Here is a 20,835-nt window from a genome sequence, read left to right as displayed (position 1 = left end):
ATCCATTTCAGCGCAGCTCATAACTTCATCTGGTGAAAGTAGCACGGGCCGTACGTCCGCACGGCCTATCTGTCCCTATGCTAACAAACGGGTTGACCCTCCTCCTGGCGCCATCTTGAAAAGCACGGCGCGCCACCTATAGTTCGTGGGCATTGCGAATAGAGTCGCCCAAGGCAAAAGAGGGGGAGACGCGGTGTGAAACAGTTCAGTACGTTCACGAGGGACGTTCGCGCAAGTACTGTAGACTTATTACGTTTGAGGCAACAATGTGACAATTTTAGTATTGTCTGAGCGGGGCAGGACATTTCAGCACAACGGGTGTATTAGTTGCCTCTAAAATTTAATTATCAGCCAATAAAATTGGATACTGACATTCAGTCCGCCCCGTTTGTTACGGAAGGCAAAAGCAGATGGATGCTATGTAAAGTGCGTCACGGTCACACTGATATCAGTCATACGAGCTGGAGAGAAAACGGAGGGGGTCACGATTAGAAAGCACATAGATATGCCTTCCTTGGACGGAGTATTCCCGCACGGTCCCATCGATATTGCTATTCCATATGCTACTTGGAACAGAAGAAAACTTGAGAGTGTACACTATGTTGTTTACAACTTGAGAAAAACAGTGCGCTCCGCCTACAGTTGCGTGGCGCTCCTGCCCTTTACCTGTGAAAATCGTGCTGGCTGGTTTGCGGTCAAGTAAGTACTGGCTCTTGGCATAGTAAAACTACGCATATTATGACTTAAATCGCTACTTTATAAAGCATTATGTTTCGCTGAGTAGCGATGTCATAATCCCTGACAAAAATTAGCACGTGTTTCGGACCTAAAACAAGCGACAGAAACGTGTGTGTGTGTGGGGAAATTGACTGTACGAAATATTCGAGAAGTGGTTGGCGTCACGAAAACGAGTAAGTGCTATTAGATGGAGCTTTTGTGCGCATTCTCAGTGGGAGGGGCACCCACGGCTGTGGGCGGAGCGACCGTTTCTTCTTCGGCTGTAACCGACTATAGGTTACAAATGGCCTCAGTGCCGAGAGGTGTCAAAACACCAGACACAGAATGCAGGCTGCAGCGATCGCTGCATGCTATGCGAAAACAATGCCACTGTCACCCCTTCTGCCTATGTTGCCTCTCTGGCAGAGTCGCTGACTCTTGCAGAAGCATTAAACAAGAAAAGGAAAATACAATACAATTCAAATACACTGACTGCGTTTAAGCCTCGTCTACACCTGACAGCGCTGGTCGAGCGCACTCGCGTTCCGCCTCCGCCTCGCCCCTAAACCAAGATTAAACGTCAATCTCAATGTCTCCCTGACTGACATCGCGTCTTCACGGACAGGTTTTTCTTGCGAACTTGTAAACTCCCTACAATGTGGCAGCGGTGGCGTGGAACGGGGTGACCATCCTGGTGTAAGGAAAACCATACGGATCAATATTCGGTGGACGTCAGTCCTGTAAGAGGAAACGACGCCAAGAAAAGCGCCACAATCATATAGAACTTCCGACGTCCCAGAGGATCATGCCGCGCGAATACAAAGATAGGAATGCTCGAATGGCAACCGCCTTTTGTGTAACAATCATAGAAGTCCGTTCCATTTCGAATAAACCAGCCCATGCTTCATGATATTCAGAGACTGTCGTTTTGATTTTGAGCTTCGGCATGCCCCGCCACGGTGGTCTAGTGGTTATGGCGCTCGACTACTGACCCGAAGGTCGCGGGATCGAATCCCGGTCGCGGCGGTTGCATTTTCGATGGAGGCGAAAATGTTTGAGGCCCGTGTACTTAGATTTAGGTGCACGTTAAAGAACACCAGGTGGTCGAAATTTCCAGAGCCCTCCACTACGGCGTCTCTCATAATAAAATCGTGGTTTTGGGACGTTAAAGCCTAGATACTACGAGCTTCGTCATATGCCCAGCGTAACGGATGCTATAAAACGATGAAGACAGAAGTTGACCGGAAGAAGGAGGCCGTGACAAAGACAGGTCCCCTTTAAGAAGCCAATAGTTTGGTGGGATTTCTTGTTCGATCACGTTTCGTCAGATACCGAAGGTAGACAAAGTGCTTTGGGTTGATCAGGCTCTGAAGAATTCATTTTGTCTCTTTGACCTATGTAGTAATTTTGGCTATGGTGTAATCAATGTGGAAATTTGCGTAAGCCCTTCTGAGCCACTCTGCCGGTCCGCTGGGCAACTTTGCACACCCTGGTTGCCGGAACAGGTATGAATGAATGAATGAATGAATGAATGAATGAATGAATGAATGAATGAATGAATGAATAGTGTTTGAGAGACAGGAAATCGTTGAAAGAAAGGAAACATCGTGACAGAATTACGATGTCGTCCTTTCTTATCGGACGCCACCTATGAAGAACAGTCTGTATACGTGTCAAATTGATAGAACGTTATTTCAAAGCACCTAATTGTATATTACAACAAAATAATGTCATAATATGTTCATTTTTGTGTGTTAAAGTAACTATTCCTAATTAAGTTGTAATTACGTATTTATTTATTCTGAAGTCATTGATGCTCTGTTTTGGCATAAGTACAATGAAATCTGAAGCTAAAAATATAGTGCAAGTTCATTTTTAGTCATTTCCATTTTGAACAAAGAAAAATGATATTTTTCACATGGCTCGCCGGAAGCGGCACTTCGTATGATTCGTTCAACGTGGTACTGCCTTCAGCAAAGTGATCATATGCACTAGTACACTGCAAAACGAAGTTAAAAGAACACAAATTTATTATGAAGGAAGTTTAATTCAACCAAAGGTGGATATATCTCGCTCTTTTTTAGCCCCTGGTTGATAAAAATTACAAAAAACAAGTGTGTACACAATTGTGTACATAGCGTGTCAAAGGGCGAAGCGAGAGGACGCGGGCTCGGCACCCAGCAATGGCCACCGCATAGCGATGGGCGCTAAGTGCAAGATTACCCGGCAACTTTGATCTACGTACACGTTCAAAAAACCTAAATGGGGAATTTTTTTTTCCGGAGTACCCAAGTACAGCGTGACTATACTGAGGGACTATATACGTGACCATGCGCACTGTTTGATGCGGAAATAAAAACGAGCCATTCGCCTCCCATAATAGCCGCCTGATGAAACACTGAGGCGTCTTCTGTTAACCCTGCCTGTCAATGCGTACTCGGCATGTTCATAGAGCCATAAAAAAGCTACGGTATCGCCGTGCCACTATCCTGTATTCGGTTGACATTTTTAAAAAATGTTGACGCACGCGTTTGTACTAATCGGCATACCCAATCTGTGGACAAGAACGCTGTGTGATCGTCACGCATAGACATCGCAGTCGACATTTTTTTTTTAGCGGGAAACGGTGAAATATGTAGTACACATCAAAAGCAAAAGATTGGCACAAGTGACCGGTTGCCGGAGCGGCAAGATTGCGACACGCGGCGCTGCGTTTTTTCCGAGCGCGCCGATATCAAGAGTGCCAAGCAGATTCCATTTTCTGAAGCAAGGGCGGCCGGCGGAAAGCACTTCAACAAGCAGCTTTTTCTGGCCAACTGCGATAAAGATGCGGTTGCTAGCAGCTCCAGCGCAAAAAAAAAAGAAGATAAAAAGGATATCGTGTGTATAGTCACGTATGGTGATAAGCAATGAACAAGCGTTTCTTTTAGATATGGGCTTTTAGATATGGGGCAACAGCAAGATGGGTTGCTTTCCGACGGTCCGCCGGCCACCCCTGCTTTGGAAAATGCAATGTGCTTGGTAACCTGGCAATCCGCGTCCTCGTAAAGAACAGCGCCGCGTGTCGCAATTTTGCAGCTTCAGGAACCGTTCACTTGTGCTAATCTTCAACCGTTGAGACTGCACATAGTGCGTAGGCTGCTCAAAAGAGTCTCAACATGTGTGCGTGTCGTTTATATATTTTTTTTTCGTTTGCCTATCTTTGTATCAACTACATCTCTTCATAAATCCTGTCTGCCAATACACCACGTTAGCGACGTTACAATCACCATTTGCAAATATTTAACCATTTCAAGCATACTATACTGACAGTCCACTAGCCCGTCTCATGGCGCTGTGTGGCAATAGTCGGTCCCTGCGCCAATAAACACCATACATCGTTGTCTGTTGTGCAGATGTCGTATATTTTACCCATTCCTAAAAGAAAAAAGCGCCTAAGGCGAAATGTCTCAATTGCCGTTTTCGAGTCACGTTTAGAGGTGATTTTCTGACGTAAGATTTTGATTGCAAGTTTCAATGTTTACTTGTTTTCATCATTTTCTTACTTAAGTAGGCGCTGCTATCGCGCACGGACAAACCGCGCATGCTTGTCCCGTATTTTATTTCTAAAAATGAGGCCTTTAACGCAGAGGCATTAGAAAATGCTTCTGCAACACTACTTCGCTTCCCACAGTCTGCTCTGCATTAACAATTTATTGCAGTGCTGCAGTTTACCATGAAGGGCACAGCTTTCTTCCTTGCATCCTTCGAGATGTCCTACCTAAAAGCCATACATTGCAGCCAACAACGCTGCAATGTAATGCAGATAGGATTTTTTTAGAACAAACAGGCTAAGTGATGTCTGTACAGCTTGTTTCAAAAGTGTCGTCAGTGGAGAAATTAATCATCATACTAATTACAGTGATCGCTTTCTGTGCATGCACGCAAAGAGCCAGATCTAAATCTGCAAGAGCCACGTGGTTCTCGACCTTCATTTTCAACTGCAAATATCAGTTTTACTATATGTCCGAGCCTTGACCTAAAGTAATCGCAGCAGTCGATAAAACGGACAGCCTCCCACATGTCCTGCTCGGCGTAATGAAAAGCGCCAGCCTACTTCGGATTAAGAGGCATTAGTCTACGTCAGACGACGGTCACTATACGGGCATTGAGCGGTGCATTGAGAAACATCACTTTCATTATGCCAGCAGCCACGCCGAGTTGACTGGACGAAATCCGGCGCAATCTGACGCGACAGTAGAAGTTAAAGCAACAGCAGCCCAGAATGGGTGATAAAGTAAGTGCGTCACGTCTTGCGCCGCCGTAGCAGAGACTGCGCTTGCATGTCCAATCGCGAAGGTGGCGCAATAAAACAGAAAATATCAAAATAATCAACAAGCAAACGCCGAGAAAGAGCTTTCCTTACTTCGATAGGAGAGTAATATTCGGAAGCATTTGCCTCCTCTCGTTACTTCTCGCAAAAGGGACGAGATTAAATGTAAATCTCAGAGGCGAGGTGCACAGGTAATCGTGAACAAAAGTGCTCTATCGTGGAGGCGACGACTGTCAATGCGCGACGCCAGCCAAACGAAATTTGTGCAGCCTGCCTTTGTCAGTATTTTCTCCACCGAATACAGTATGGTTTGCGTCACATTCCAGAGGGCGGGATGATGGCCAGACAGTACAGCGTTTACTCCATAGTAATTGTCATGTAGCTTGCATGTATTGAAGCTTGGGCGGGTTGGTAAGGAATAAGAAGGCATTAACAGCGCTAGATGAAAAGAAACAGGGACAGGATAAGTAGAGGCAAAGAGCGCATAAATAGTTTTGTTTCAGAGAAAAAGTGCGTATATTGATCACGAAGGAAAAGGAAGCGGAAAAAAAAACCCATGCGACCACATTTAACACGAAAGTGTTTTATGCCAGGGTCCACCAAGGCTTCAGTGATGAATTTCCCTCCCGGAAATGACGTCGAAAGAATGCACATGCTCACATGGAAAACAAAAATTTCCGTCAACCGGAGTCGAACCCAAGACCTCTCGGCACGAGACAAAAGTGCCAGGCACGCTATCCACTGCGCCACGATCACACATTTTGCAGGCTTCACAAGCGTGCCTTTTATATCTCACAATTTGCTCTCACAGTGCTCTTGGTAGGTGGGGTGGTGTCGCACTATGGCAGCGGTAAAGACAACTAATGACCGTGGCCTCCGTGATTAGCTCCTACAACGCGTTGTAGCTACTCCGTCCCATTCGGCGAGTTTCCAATAGGAGAAGGGCAATTTTGTCAACGCCTTAACACACCGCGAGGTGGCGACCTTAGTCCAAGCGTCGGCCTCGCTCATAGCATCTATCCATGCCAAAAATAGTCCTGCGACGCACGCATGCCTCACCTGGCTCTAGCACCGCTTTCCCCGCTAACGCTCGCCCCGAGAAAAATCGCGGCCGGGCTACAGCGGAGACATGACGCGCGTTGCGTTTCCCTGTGGTCCGGCCAATAACACTAGCATGCCGCGGCATGGCGACTTTAGCCCAAGTTCGGCGTCCAGTCAGTGACGCTCTTCTGGCTGTTACATATCGGAGTGCATATCGAGCATTAGTGTTTATTATGTGCTTGGTGATGCCTCTATGCGCGGAATTCACCTAATGCGGTGTCCGCAATATGTTAAGAACTTCAGCTACCGCAAGGGTTAAATCATGATCATGTACGTTATTGGTTGGTACGGAAATGTGCCACTAGGCGTCAACGTGAGTGAGATGCGTCCACATCAAGCGGTGCTATGTCTGCCAAACAACAGTAGACATTGTACAAGCTCTCACATACCAATGCACTATGAACAATCAACTACTTCTGTGACGACACGTTTCACTTTCGTGTTATACCCAATCCTATGATGGAGGGATCAGCCATCATTTTTTCAATAGGTTCTTCAAGTAATGTTCCTTTGTTGTGCTTCTTGCATTCGCCCTGGCGTCCACCAACATACGAAATAAACTGAAAATGGATATCTTACAAAGCAACTCGTACTCTTTCGTTCAGTGTTAGTAACTGCAAAGCAATTGAAATGACAAGGACAACAGAAAGAAAACAACACAAGTGCTGTTCCTGCTGCCCTTGCCCTAGCAAGCGCTTCAGTTACTATGTCACACCAACAGGGCCGATAAACAACATTTGTCAATTCGCTCCTTTTGAGTCGTCTGTGCAACCCACCGAACTATCCACCGGTACAGAGAAGGATGAAAGAAATCGCACCCTGTGGTAGTAGGAGGATGAATGGCAGTGATAGCGAACGCTGCGGTAGGAGGCAAGCGGACGACGGAGCGGCGAAAGCGTGTCTCATGGTCGTTTTAGAGTTTCCTGCACCGTGGGTTGTCCAACCACACTGAAGCCAACTGTTCAGATTGCCGAACGTGGAAAGCAATCTCGCACATATTTTGCACACGAAAAAACGTGGGCGTACAATATGGGACATTGGCTCTCGGCAACTCGCGCTGTTTGAAAAGACACCCACTTCCACGCGACAGTTCGGAGTTACAACATTGTGGAACATAGATATACGGCAAAGGAAGGTCTTCCGATAAAGGCCTTCTTTATAAAGTGGCTTGTTGGTAGATCATTCTTGAACAATTGAAGATCAAACAGCATGCGTGGGAATATCAGGTGTGAGGGCTCATGATGTTGCTTTAGCATTATGGCACAATCTGTAAGACGTGGCTGCCACTCACATTAAAGCGGCATAGTGACTGGCGACTGAGCAATAACAGTCATTAGTATGTACGAGATAATTAGTATGAATTCATCGTACAAATGATGTTAGGTCATGTTCCACCTGTTCCTTAGCCTGGTTTCGACACAAACTCGGACAAATGCAGCGCCCCTTGAACGAAGACAGGGGATGTAGACACAGATGAGCGCCGATTTACAACACTGTGCCTATGTCTATCTGTGTCTCCTGCCTTCGTCTATGTTGCTTGCATTTGTCCGAATATGTACCAACTCGCGCAAGCCAATTTGATCTAAAACTGCAGCATATATGGTGTATATCGTCGGAGCTTATTCACACGAGCACCTCAGAGTAACTTGAAAATTCTGGTATTTTGCCGGCAAAAATCACATTATTAAGTGGCGCACCGCAGTGGACGTGGGAAACATTAGAATACCTTTGACCACCGGGGACTATCGGGCATCAAAGCGCACGTTTAACATGTTCGCTATATTTTGCGAGCTTCTGCTGCTCTTCTCAGAAACTGCAATAAATGAATTGTGAATTTAGCAGCCTTGCTTTACTGCGTCTTGATCTTTATTGCACGTTGAGTTTGTTCCAATTGCTACACGACCCTGAGGTGCCCGGAAGAACACCCCGGAGTAGTGGAGTTAGCTTTCGGATACTCAATCATGCCACCGAAGAGGAAGCACGCAGTGTCACAGTGGATATATCTAAATTTAGCATTGTAAAAAATTTATTAAGCACGGAGAGCTCACTGCCAGCTAGGGTTCTCGCTAGATGTAGTAAACGAAAGATTAGCGCTATTTCCCCGTGGAGATCGCATATCGGTTTACGTGCTCCGTAAAGAAACTATCTTGGAGTGCAATGCCACCGCCAGACAAGCGTCATTCGAAAGTCGTCAGTTCTGAATGCGCAACCAGCACTCTATAGCGAGAGAGGCTTTCCATATATTATGAGGTGCTGACGTCAAGATGGTGAAATGAATGTGGCACCTGCAGTCTCGTCACGTACTAGCACACGCGCCTAGGAGTCTGGTCGCGTTACGCGCACCTACGCCCCTACAAAGCTTGTGTGTTCCACACCCCGCTCTGTTCCAAACCAGTAGCGCGTTACGCCGACGGTTAGCAGCATGGTTTAACAGTGTGACGTACGCATCGTATATAGCTTGAAAGATGGTGGTTACTTTAACCGGGTGTCCCAGACGCCTTTCTTTTTTTGCTCTTACTCCTATTCACACATACGTGATCTAAATACTCGCGCTAAATGCAGCTCCGCTACTGTGAACATCGGGAAGTGCGTAGTACGAGCACCCAGGGATTCCCGTTTGTAGAGTTCCTACTCCTTCGTTTACCAAACCGTCGATGACGTCAATGTTTGAGGTAAGCATGTAGGGTTTCCTTGCCACGAGTAGAATTTCATTAGGAAGATGAGCAAACTCAGTGTGCGACATGCGCACAACTTTTTGTTTCGCTTTATTGACTTCCTACTTGTTACGGGAGTCTAGAAACGTGTCGCCTGCAGCGAGTTCCGTCAGGTTGTTTTCTCTTTGAGATGTAGCGGTGAAGGGACCGGAAAAGCGGTGGTGGGAGGAGCAATCACGCGCTTGGCGAGGCGGTGGCGCCCTCTCCTCTCTTGCGCAGCGCGGGTGTCAGCTGCATGTTTCCAAAGCGTTTCTAGCGATTTTAAGTTTTTTATTGCAATTAATTTGGTTTATTTTAACCCGGTTTCGAGAATTCTAGCATTGTTTTAGGCCTGTATTGACCATTTGGTTTTGAGCGTTTTCAAGCCACATGAGATCTAAGGTTGAACGAGAAGCCGGGCCCCGAAAGTGCTACGCACTTAAAATAAGTACAGCGTCCTTACTAATATTCTGTCATAGGAAAAAGTCAGGAGAAAATGCATTCACGTAAATACTCTAGTTACTGCTTAGCCATCAATAAAATACGTAAATTGAAGAAAAAAGGTCATTAAACATGGAGCTATCAGTAAAGTTCACAGCATGTCAACATGCAACTGCGCTGGTGTTTAGAAATTTTTGCGACAAGCTCCTTGCTGGCCTAACTATTGCAAAAGTTTCGACAGTGCTTAACACGTTCAATAAAATTTCACCTTGAGCTACATTAAGTGCATGGTCAAGTAAAAATTCATTAGGGAAAAGACGACGCAAAAATTACCTTATGTTCTCACCTTGCTCAACGGATCGGTTCTGAAAAACGTTGGGCTTTTCAATACGATCATTAACTTACACCTTCATACAGTCGCTTAGAACCTAAGAATATATACAAGCTCCACTGACAGGCGGCGGCGCTCTTGTCAATCACCTATGTATGAGTGTCTTTAAAGCTAGCCTCTTTTGAAATAGTAAGTATTTTTGCAGTGCTAATGTAAATACCACGCATGTCAAAAACTAAAGAATCGTCGTTCCTGCCTACGATATGGATTTTGGCTAAGCAGTGATGTAGAATCTCTGTTGAAAATTTCCAGGAGGTTCAAGTTTTTGGGTTAAAGCCAGCGGCTCGAACGTGTGCCTCTATGAGAACAACAAGTTACTGAAGCACGCTAAAGGTGTTTGATGTCATGGAAATGAGTACTTGTGATTGGACAGAACGTCTATGTGAGTTCTCTATTGGTGGAACAGTGATGGCTGTGGCCGGAGCTTGTGTTTAATGTTAGGTTGTAACCGACTATGAGCACGTATCATGCACGATTCAACGCTTTCTTATTAATCGCGTTTGCTTTCCCACGTATGCATCACTTTTGTCATTAGACAGCAACACTTAAAACCTACACCACACTATAGCTGGGTACAACTTAAGAAGGCTGGAGAGGCCCCGCCCAGACGACCGAAACGCAGCAAACTTATCGCCTCCGCGACTAGTGAAATAGTCCCGCTCATGCGCTCAGCAAGGTTCTGCGAAGACGTCACCGGCCGTCCATCCATGGCGTCATTCTCGAGAGCGCGCCCATTTGAGCAGGCATGCACGCCTACGCCTTTGAGGAGAAAAAGCCGCTGAGTTCTACAGTTGTATCTGTCTACAGTCTTGTGGCGTCCGCTCATTCATCGCGCACTTGGACGGGCATCTGAAAAAGACTGCTTGAGATTACGGACATAGTACGACGCTGTTCGCTGCTTTGGTTGCCGCACGCGCGAACTTCAGATTAGTGTTAAAGACGACCGAGATGCGATTGCTTCCACGAATCGCCCAGAGGAGTAGAACTTTGTACGTACGTGAGCATGCACCGACGATTGTGATGAAATATATCGTGACTCACGTATAAGCAACCGTTGCGTTATATCTGCGGATCATACTTGGAAAACACAAAATCTGATGCGCGAAACATCGTCGACTGTGCTTGCCTCTCGAACCGACCACTGGGCTACTGACTGGTTTCTCCTTCTCTACTATGCAACTTCACAAAAGGGAAACGATACCTGAGAGAAAGCATGCATACTTTAGCTTTTAATGTGCCTTTTTGTGTCCTTGTTTGCATGTTTTCATTTTTCTCCAGTTTCGCTTAAGCACAGGAAATGTATCAAAGTTCAGCATTCCAACTATCCCCGCAAACGGCTTTAAGTAGTGGGCATTAGGGGTTTCATATGCAGCACAGATATTTGTATGCTACACCACCTCCCACTGGATATATGCTAAGGCAATCAATAAATTTGTTATTGTTATATCGCGGCAGTCCTTTATTTACTTTTACGCCATCAGCGGATACAAACGCTGACAGCTTCTTATGCAAAGCAGGGCAACTCCCATTGCCTAGCGACATTTTTGATTGAGGAAAAGCATCTATATATCTCGGTGTTCACGGCTGTTATGCCGGCGTGTTCCTGAGGTAGATGGCGGGAGAACGAGCCGCAAGTATTAGTTCGCAAGCCTGATAGATCTTTATCGCACTTTTCACCCACAAAACGACAACAATGTGAAGTTTGCGTAAGTCCATTTGTCAGGCAAGTCCATAGCAAGCGACGACACTTCCTATATTCACAAGCTTTGGTATACTTCAAGCCTGATATTTGTTTGAACAGTAACCTGTCTCACTTGCTTAGCCGTATCTCGTTATTGTATTTAAGGCAGGACGGATACTGCCGGTAATCATTTCCCAAGGAGCTGGCTGACATAACATATACTTAATAGACATGCAGACGTGATGTGGATTAGAAACAGCAGCCAAAGGTAGCTGACACTATAATAGATTAGCAGGGAACACGGTTTGGCAGTTCGTGTAAGACTTATGAGATAATCAAGTTTGTTTTGGAGGATGGCGTAGGTGCGCAAAAACGTAAGTCCACTTGGCGATGTCAGATTAGGGGCTGTGGTGAGACATGAATAATTCAGCGCCATGGGATGGGAATGAATGATGCCTTGAAGGCGTTTGTAATTCTGTGCTTGCATAATGGTCTCGCGGCAATGATCACACTCTAAACATTAGTTAGCATAATTGTAGTTTTTGTAACTTGAAAATCTTTTTGCGAAGCACTCTATGCCACTTAGCTGCCCCACCTGTAAGGTTTCTGGCATTCTGAACAAACGAAAGCAACACAAGCTACCTGCTTTGTGGTGCGTATTATCTGCAGTAGAAAACGTCGCACTGGCAACCCTATGCACTTACTCCTACGAGGTGTGTATTCCACTGCTACAGCTGTACGTTCAACGTCACACGCAGCACCTTCCCCAAAAACCAAATAGAGCAAGTTAGAAGCTTTATTACATGCGGCAAACAATTGCACTTTCTTTTGGTCATGAGCAAGGCGTGTTTGTCGTTCTTTCTTTCTTGGGAACATACTACTCCTATTACCACTGCTGTCTTGACCTCCTGTGTGTAGCAGCAGCTCTCCTACATATAGTTCTAATGAATGAGGAATGAGATGATGCTATAACCGTGCTTACTGATGCTAGTTACCTTACCTGGCGAGAGGTATCACAATGCAAGAAATTTGGTGCAGTGTGATTCGGTCCTGCTTCTGCAATCATAGCTCGACACGGTTACATTGCGCGCCATGCTACTTCAATAGAAGCGGTGCATTTCAGAGGACATGGTAGCAGCAGTAAGGTGTCTCTGGGGGGAGGGAATTTAGGGACTGTCCATAGTTTGGGAACAAGCTACTCGAGATGGCAAGTTATATAATAAGCAAAATATTTGCTTGGTGACGGCCCATGTCAAGGGGCAGCTGAGATTGAGGACTCTAGGCTGAGGCGATACAGCACAGAACAATACTAGTGAATCTGATGCTTACTGCACTGCCCTGAATACAATTCGTTCTTCATACTGCAACATGTTAGATGCACATGTAAAGATGACTAATAAGATGTGCCCAAAACGGTGCACACTCTGAGCAGAAGACCTGCACAGCTTTTAGCCTGATATCGTTTCATAATTGAAACCAGATGTACTTACGTATGCACTTCCCCCGTTATGTCTGCAGGGTGAGACAGCATGATGCGTTCACAATGGCCGAGCCAACTAAGAATACAATTGCTTTCGTCTGGCTGCAGTGTACTATAGGGCAACGAGATCAAAGAAGCATTTCAGACAGGTAAGCCCTCGCACTGACTTCCAGTTCCTTGCAATATTTTACTACGAGACTGCACAGCCGTTCGACTCAAGTGGTCGGCGGAGCTGTAGTGAATTAGGCCTTGATGAGAACATACGCTTAAATGAATTAGTGACGTCATATTCTATAACATATCAAAGCCGAGCCGCCTGAAAAAGTAGTCATGTAGAATATCGCTATCGGGACAAGTCTTTCTGATATTGCGTGTTTCTTTCTTTTTCTCTGATAAGCATAAGCATGAGTTTCCCTTCTGAATTCAATGAATAAATAATAAATTGTGGTTCTTTCAATAGGAAAATACATGGTCACATTAAGTTTAATGCGACACTTTTAACATATAAAATACAAAGTGGGAAATTATCTGATTACACAGTTATCATATGTGCGGCCTTCACTGATTGTTATACCACTTTCCGTTTCATCAGCCCATAATGTACCCGACGTAAAACACTCCATATTTTTCATCAAACTGTGTTTCATACCTTTACGAATTGAAATAAGTTGCCCACCATGTAAATCGACCAGTCGCGAGCGAAAGTTTAGGGACAACGCTTTCAGAACAACAAAAAAAAAACATATCCTAACACATTTGTACAGCATAAGATTGCTTTAATGCATTGTATTGACAAAACGCGCACTTAGGCTGCACCCCCTATATTTCAGCCAATGTACAGAAATAAAGATTATATATGGAACCAGTTGGTGCCTGAATTTTTGCTTCCAACTGCATCCATGTTTGCGCAAATGCACTTCATTTCATTCTCGTAATGTCCTTGATCATTCTAACTGATTAAATTGTGAAAATATACTGCCGGCGGCTCAATATAGGCCCCCATGTGACACTGACAGTTTTGTTGCCTGGACCACTCGCACGTTGTGCGTTGAAAGCTAACGTGAGTTCTGAAATCCGTGCTTTTCTTGGTACTTTCTCCATTTCTTTTAGACGTTCCTTGCTTATTTGGATGCATGACCAGCTCATATTTTTATCTGTTCCTAATTCAAGTGTGTGAAATCAGGATGCATTTTATACAGGAGCTTTATTGGAAGGAATCCTGTCTGCGAAATTACTCTGTACACGATCTAGGGATTACATAACATGGACACGAAGGACACGAAGTCCGGAAGGTTGTTTCTCAGGGCAATACTACAAGGGACGTCGTACGCGGGCACTGTGTGAAACAATATGTTCAGAAGGGACGGAGGGGCGACGCTCAGCTGATGTCCTCGTAACAAACTAGGATGAGTAGAATACAGAACGCAGACTAGCCGAGAGAAACTCATGTCGAGCGCAATAATGCAATCTATACGAAGTCCGATACGAAGACAATTTATCAGGGGCAACAAGGATTAGGATTGAATGTGCAGCTTAGCAACAACACGAGAAGCGCGTTGACCATTGATTATTGCTTCTCTCAAGGCTCCGCAATTATACGTAAGTCTCAACAATAAAGGCGCGCGAATGCCGACAACTTTCTAAATTATAGCCCGTAAAATTATGTTTTCTTCTTTTCTCTTCCTTCGCATTATTGTTGCTCATTGTATGTGTACTGTTGTACTCAAGTGCATCATTTTCATTGTTGTGTTTATGAATGTAGCAATATACATTGCAACTCGCTGTTGTCAGTCAGCTCCTTATTTTTCTTTATCTCGGATCTTATTTTCGATACTTGATATTAAATTATGCTTTGCTTCGTTACCAGTGTGCTCATTTATCTGTAGTTTTGTATGTTCTTTGCGGTATAATTATGCTCATTCCTATTCCTTTGTACATAGATGTTTTAGGTGTACTGATGTATTTAAACCTATTCGCTGTGTGATGCTTCTTGTAAGCCCTGAGGGGATAAATATATGGATAAATAAATAAAATAAATAAATGAAAGAATCAAGATAGAAAGCGCCATTGCCTCAACGTTGCTCACGGCGTGCTTACAAGTGAAACTCAGAATGCTAGCCTAGGTAGATTTGAGAGTAAAGATAGAGGTTGAAATTATCAGCAAAACTATGACAGAAAATATTGTACTGTCCAGCAACGCTGGTGACGCCTCACTACAAATGGTTGATCACCACTGCGGACCAATTTACGATTAACTTTGAAGGTTCGCTGCACGTATTGGAAATGTAAAGTTAAATAAGCTAGGCTACAGAACGCGAGTTTCTACGTGACATTGAGCGTGTAGAATATACGCTGGTGTTCGTTAACTCAATAGTCGCAGGTGACTTTGATCTGGATATCTAAATATAAAGAAGAATAAAAAATTCGGCAGATCCCACGCACTGTGGGAATCGATGTAATGCGAAGCAGACAGCAAAGAGCTGCATACATCGCCTTGTTTGTCTTTGAGCCAAATGAAACCATTCATGCCATGGCATCTAGTCCACCATATATCGCATGTTTGCCATGCACGCATGCATGCACAATCTAGTGTACACCATGCCTATGAAACGCATATTCTGGTATATAAATGCATGACCTGTCGTTTATGTTCATCACGCACTCATGTCATGCCATATGCCATACCAATTTTCGTATATACACGTTAACAAAACGGCCGGAAGCGCACCATGACAGTGGCATGTAAATCATAACGTACATGACGTGCATAGCATGATTCGCATGTTAAGACCTCTCAATTATGTTCTTCATACATCGCGCAATACCAATTTTGGCGTATATCAAAGGAGCGAAATAGCCACGAGTGCACCATGAGTAGAGCATGTAAATCATGCCATACATGACATGAATATTATGGTTTTTCATGTTACCACCTGTCACTAATGTTCATCATACAGTCTCATCGCGCAATACCAGTTTTGGTGTATATCAGGCTATCGAAACGGCCGCGAATGCAATATGAGCGTGGCATGTAAGTCATGACATACATGGCATGCATGTCATAGTTTTCATGTTACCACCTGTTGTTCATGTTCTTCATACAGTCACATCACGCAATACCAATTTTGGTGCATATCAATCTAGCGATACGGCCACGAGTGCGCCACGAGCATGGCATGTAAATGATCTCGTACATTTCATGCATGTCATGATTATCATGTTGCCACCTTTCATTTACGTTCGTCATACAGTGGCGTCGCGCAATACCAATTTTGGTGTATACCAAGCTAGCGAAACGGCCGGGAATGCACAATGAGCGCGGCATGTAAATCAAGACATACATAGCCTGCATGTCATGATTTCGATGTTACCACCTCTCATTTACGTTCGTCATGCTGTCGCGTCGCGCAACACAATTTTGGTGTATGACAAGCAAGCGAAACGGCACGAGTGCGTCATGAGCATGACATGTAAATCATGTCGTGCATGCCATGCATGTCATGATTTTTATGTTACCACGTCTCATTTACGTTCGTCACACAGTCGCTTCGCGCAATACCAATTTTGGTGTACATCGAGCTAGCGAAGCGGCCGCGAATGCATCATGCGCGTGGCAATTAAATCATGACATACATGACATGCATGTCATGGTTTTCATCTTACCAAATGTCATTCATGTTCTTCATACAGTCACATCGCGCAATACCAATTTTGGTGTATATCAATCGACTGAAACTGCCGCTAGCGCATCATGAGCGTGGCATGTAAATCAGGCCGTACATGACTTGCATGTCATGATTTTCATGCTACCACGTCTCATTTAAGTTCGTCATACTGTCGTGTCACGTAACGCCAATTTTGGTGTATATCACGCAAGCGAAACGGACGCGAATGCACCATGAGCGTGGCATGTAAATCATGACATACATGTCATGGATGTCATGGTTTTCATGCTACCACCTGTTATTCATGTTCTTCATAAAGTCACATGGCACAGTACCAATTTTGGTGTATATCAATCTAGCGAAACAGCCGCGAGTGCGCCATGAGCGTGGCACGTAAATCATGTCATACATGACATGCATATCATGATTTTTATGTTACCACGTGTCAGTTATGTTCGTCATACAGAAATGCCTCGTCATACCAGTGTTCGTATGTATCCCTTCATTTAAACGGCCGCGAGCGCCCCGAGACCATGTCATGTAAATCATGCTGCACATGACATGCGCGTCATGATTTGCATGTTAGGACCTGTCATTATGTTCGTCATGAACTCTTGTCACGCCGTATCAATTTTGGTATATATGAAATTAACGGAACCGCCGCAAGAGCCCAAAGGCCGTGGAATGTAAATCATGCTGTTCATGACATGCGTGTCATGATTTTCATGATATGACCTGTCATTTATGTTTGTGATAAGGCCATGTTATGACACACCAATTTTGGTACACATCCGATTAACGGAACGGCCAGAGAGCCCAAAGGCCGTGGAATGTAAATCATGCTGTTCATGACATGCGTGTCATGATTTTCATGATATGACCTGTCATTTATGTTTGTGATAAGGCCATGTTATGACACACCAATTTTGGTACACATCCGATTAACGGAACGGCCAGAGAGCCCAAAGGCCGTGGAATGTAAATCATGCTGTTCATGACATGCGTGTCATGATTTTCATGATATGACCTGTCATTTATGTTTGTGATAAGGCCATGTTATGACACACCAATTTTGGTACACATCCGATTAATGGAACGGCCGCAAGAGCCCAAAGGCCGTGGAATGTAAATCATGCTGTTCATGACATGCGTGTCATGATTTTCATGATATGACCTGTCATTTATGTTTGTGATAAGGCCATGTTATGACACACCAATTTTGGTACACATCCGATTAATGGAACGGCCGCAAGAGCCCAAAGGCCGTGGAATGTAAATCATGCTGTTCATGACATGCGTGTCGTGATTTTCATGATATGACCTGTCATTTATGTTTGTGATAAGGCCATGTTATGACACACCAATTTTGGTACACATCCGATTAACGGAACGGCCAGGGAGCCCAAGGGCCGTGGAATGTATATCATGCTGTTCATGACATGCGTGTCATGATTGTCATGATATGACCTGTCATTTATGTTCGTAATAAGGCCATGTTATGACACACAAATTTTGGTATACATCCAATTAACGAAACGGCCAGGAGAGCACTAAGTCGTAGGCGGCTAGATAGATAGATAGATAGATAGATAGATAGATAGATAGATAGATAGATAGATAGATAGATAGATAGATAGATAGATAGATAGATAGATAGATAGATAGATAGATAGATAGATAGATACGCTCAAAGTCGCAGAAGTTCGCTAAGAAATGCTTCGCATTTAAAATTACTTCGCCCACATATGAGAGGCATTGCAAAATCGCGATCCTCATAATAGCGCTAGTCTTAATATACAGACTCGCAGCATTCTGGCGGTTCTAAGATATGAGGCTTAAATTTGGAATTACGCACAGAAGTATGTACAGAAGTAAAGGACCGTGCATGAAACGATGGAACGATAAACGCTAACTATAAAATTATGAAAGAGGGCAATAGACAAAGGGCTTTAGCCGACACTCCTGAGTATTAGCCGGCGCTCAGCCATGACTACCAGATGTTAGCCATAATTTATCCTGCAGTAGCCACCAGTAGACGGCAGTAATTGAAATATTAGGTTCGTGTTTAACAAATAAAACAGCTTCATATAGAGTTTTTCCAGGTCGATGAAAAGCTTACGGCTTCGCACAAACTGCTTACTTGCTGTAGATCCTCTTGAATAGGCACAGCGTCTGCAAGGCTATTATTGCGTAGGTATGTTGTACAACCACCAAGTGGTCGGTTGCGCGACGTTGTTTAACATCGTGAACTCTTCCTGATTTATTTTAAAGTTAGGATTACCAGTTGCAGAGTCAAATTTTAGAACATGCTTATTTCTTTTAAATCAAGCGGCAATGAGCTGTGCGATCAGACGCCATCTGAAAAGTCGAAGGAGATCTGTTTCAATGCTAGAGTGCGTGTTCAAATGCGTGCTATAAATGAGTGTTAAGTGTAAGTACAATGTTGTTATGTTTTGTGTTTCGCCTTTCTGGAAGTGTTGCCGCTAAGGCTCGAATCAAATCCACGACAGTGAGGTCAGCATGGCAGTTCTGTAGTCGCCGAGCTAACACGGCGAGTCTGGCGTAAGATGGTCTTGTAGAGATTACGTGTCCGTTTTCAACACTTCTGGGCGTGTTCGTCCGCACTTTCACCACTTCTGCATTCGTGAAAGGACCGCCTCTTTGTCATATCTTGAGTTCTTACATTGTATAAATATAGTTGGTGTCACAAGCCTAAACATACACGTACAAAGTCATATTAACAAAGTTCTTTGGACATAGGACAACATCCGCCAAAATTATTTACGCGTTGTGATAGCGGCGGCGCTTCAGTGTACTCCTTTTCCGCGTCACTTCTGTTGCAATTTCCGACGAATCGTCCGGCTAACATGCAGCCTTGTATTTCCCTTGGGAAGAGCGGAGCGCTAGATGCTTTGCGTTCTACTTGTCGTGGCGAGTATCTGGAACGCAGCCAACACAAGACGCCACGCACAAGCTGGGAATCCCTATAGAAAACTCGGGAAGCTTCGGCAATTATGTTTTGCTTTGTCTATACGCATTTGAGGCTACGCTGCACACATGATTGAATGTTTGTGTACAAGGGACACAATGTGACAACTGAGGAGCTATAGTTCGGGAATGTCATATTAAAAATGGAGTAATAAATGCATCAGCCGTCGCTCCAGCATCGACGTCATCACGCGGCACTACAAAGCTCATCCGCACTTCATTTCTTTATTATACTAAATTATACTAAAAAGCTCTCTCGCAAAGACGTGAGCAAACACTTGGCTTTAACATTAATACAATATCCCCCCTGTTATGATGCCGTAGTTCAACCCCATCTACCCTGGCAATTCAAAGGCCCTGGCGGTAGCCCACCCTACTGAAAACGTTCCGTCAGTCAGTACCATAATTCCGTATGTTGCCGTATGATTCTTACGGAAATGTACGGAAAAATATGGAAAATATACGGAAAACATATGGATTCCGTACGAACATATGGAATTATGGTACTGGCATACGGAACGCTTTCAGTAGGGCATGTATACGAATACGCCGGAATAGAGCACATCCTACGAAAATGCACACAAACGAGTAACCTCTTTGACCATATGTCCGCAGAAGGGGGGGGGGGTAGGTGGCCCTTCCCGCCAAATTCTCATATAGTTACTTTCATTGAAGTAGCTGCTTTCGTCAAAAAGAAACGTCTTCAGCAAGTGCTCCCCTTCCCGCGGCCCCGGAAAAAATTCCTCGCTACTGGTTTCCCATCATATACTCATAACTACTCAATATCCACAAAGAAATAGGTTCAACTCGCAATGCTTCACTGAACGCAATAAAAAAATTAGGTATGAGCCACTACGCGCCTACTGCCTCGCGTGATATCGACTCCCAGAATGAGTCGAATGCGCCGATTTTTTTTTTTTTTGCAATATTGGTTCGTTTTGTTGGCCTGTCACTTTTGCTAATGTCTAGCGTCCGGAATATCTTTTTTAACAAGTAATTTCTTCTTAAACGTACGGTATCGTGCGTGTGTATGCGTCTATACAATGCGCTCCTTTGCTATTGTCATCAATGGCGCGGCATGATTGCTCTATGCCGAATTTGTCTTTCGCGGGGCTGTTAAACAACAAGAAGGCTCCTGTAGAACTCGATCTATTCACACTGTTTAAGCACGAAAGCGCGGAAAGTGACTGTAGAGCTAAACTGGTATCTTATTTTTGATGCTGCCGTGACAATAACCGCGCAGTCATTCACGTGTCATTCCCCGAATGGGGACCACTGAAACAATTAAACACCAGAAAAAAGCCAAATCCGTGCCCGAGACAAATAAAGGAAGCATATTATGCCTCTCATCACGTATGCGTATGTG

The sequence above is a fragment of the Rhipicephalus sanguineus genome, chromosome 7, assembly GCF_013339695.2.
Source record: "Rhipicephalus sanguineus isolate Rsan-2018 chromosome 7, BIME_Rsan_1.4, whole genome shotgun sequence".
NCBI classification, from domain to species: Eukaryota; Metazoa; Arthropoda; class Arachnida; order Ixodida; family Ixodidae; genus Rhipicephalus; species Rhipicephalus sanguineus.
This window is presented reverse-complemented; position numbering follows the sequence as displayed.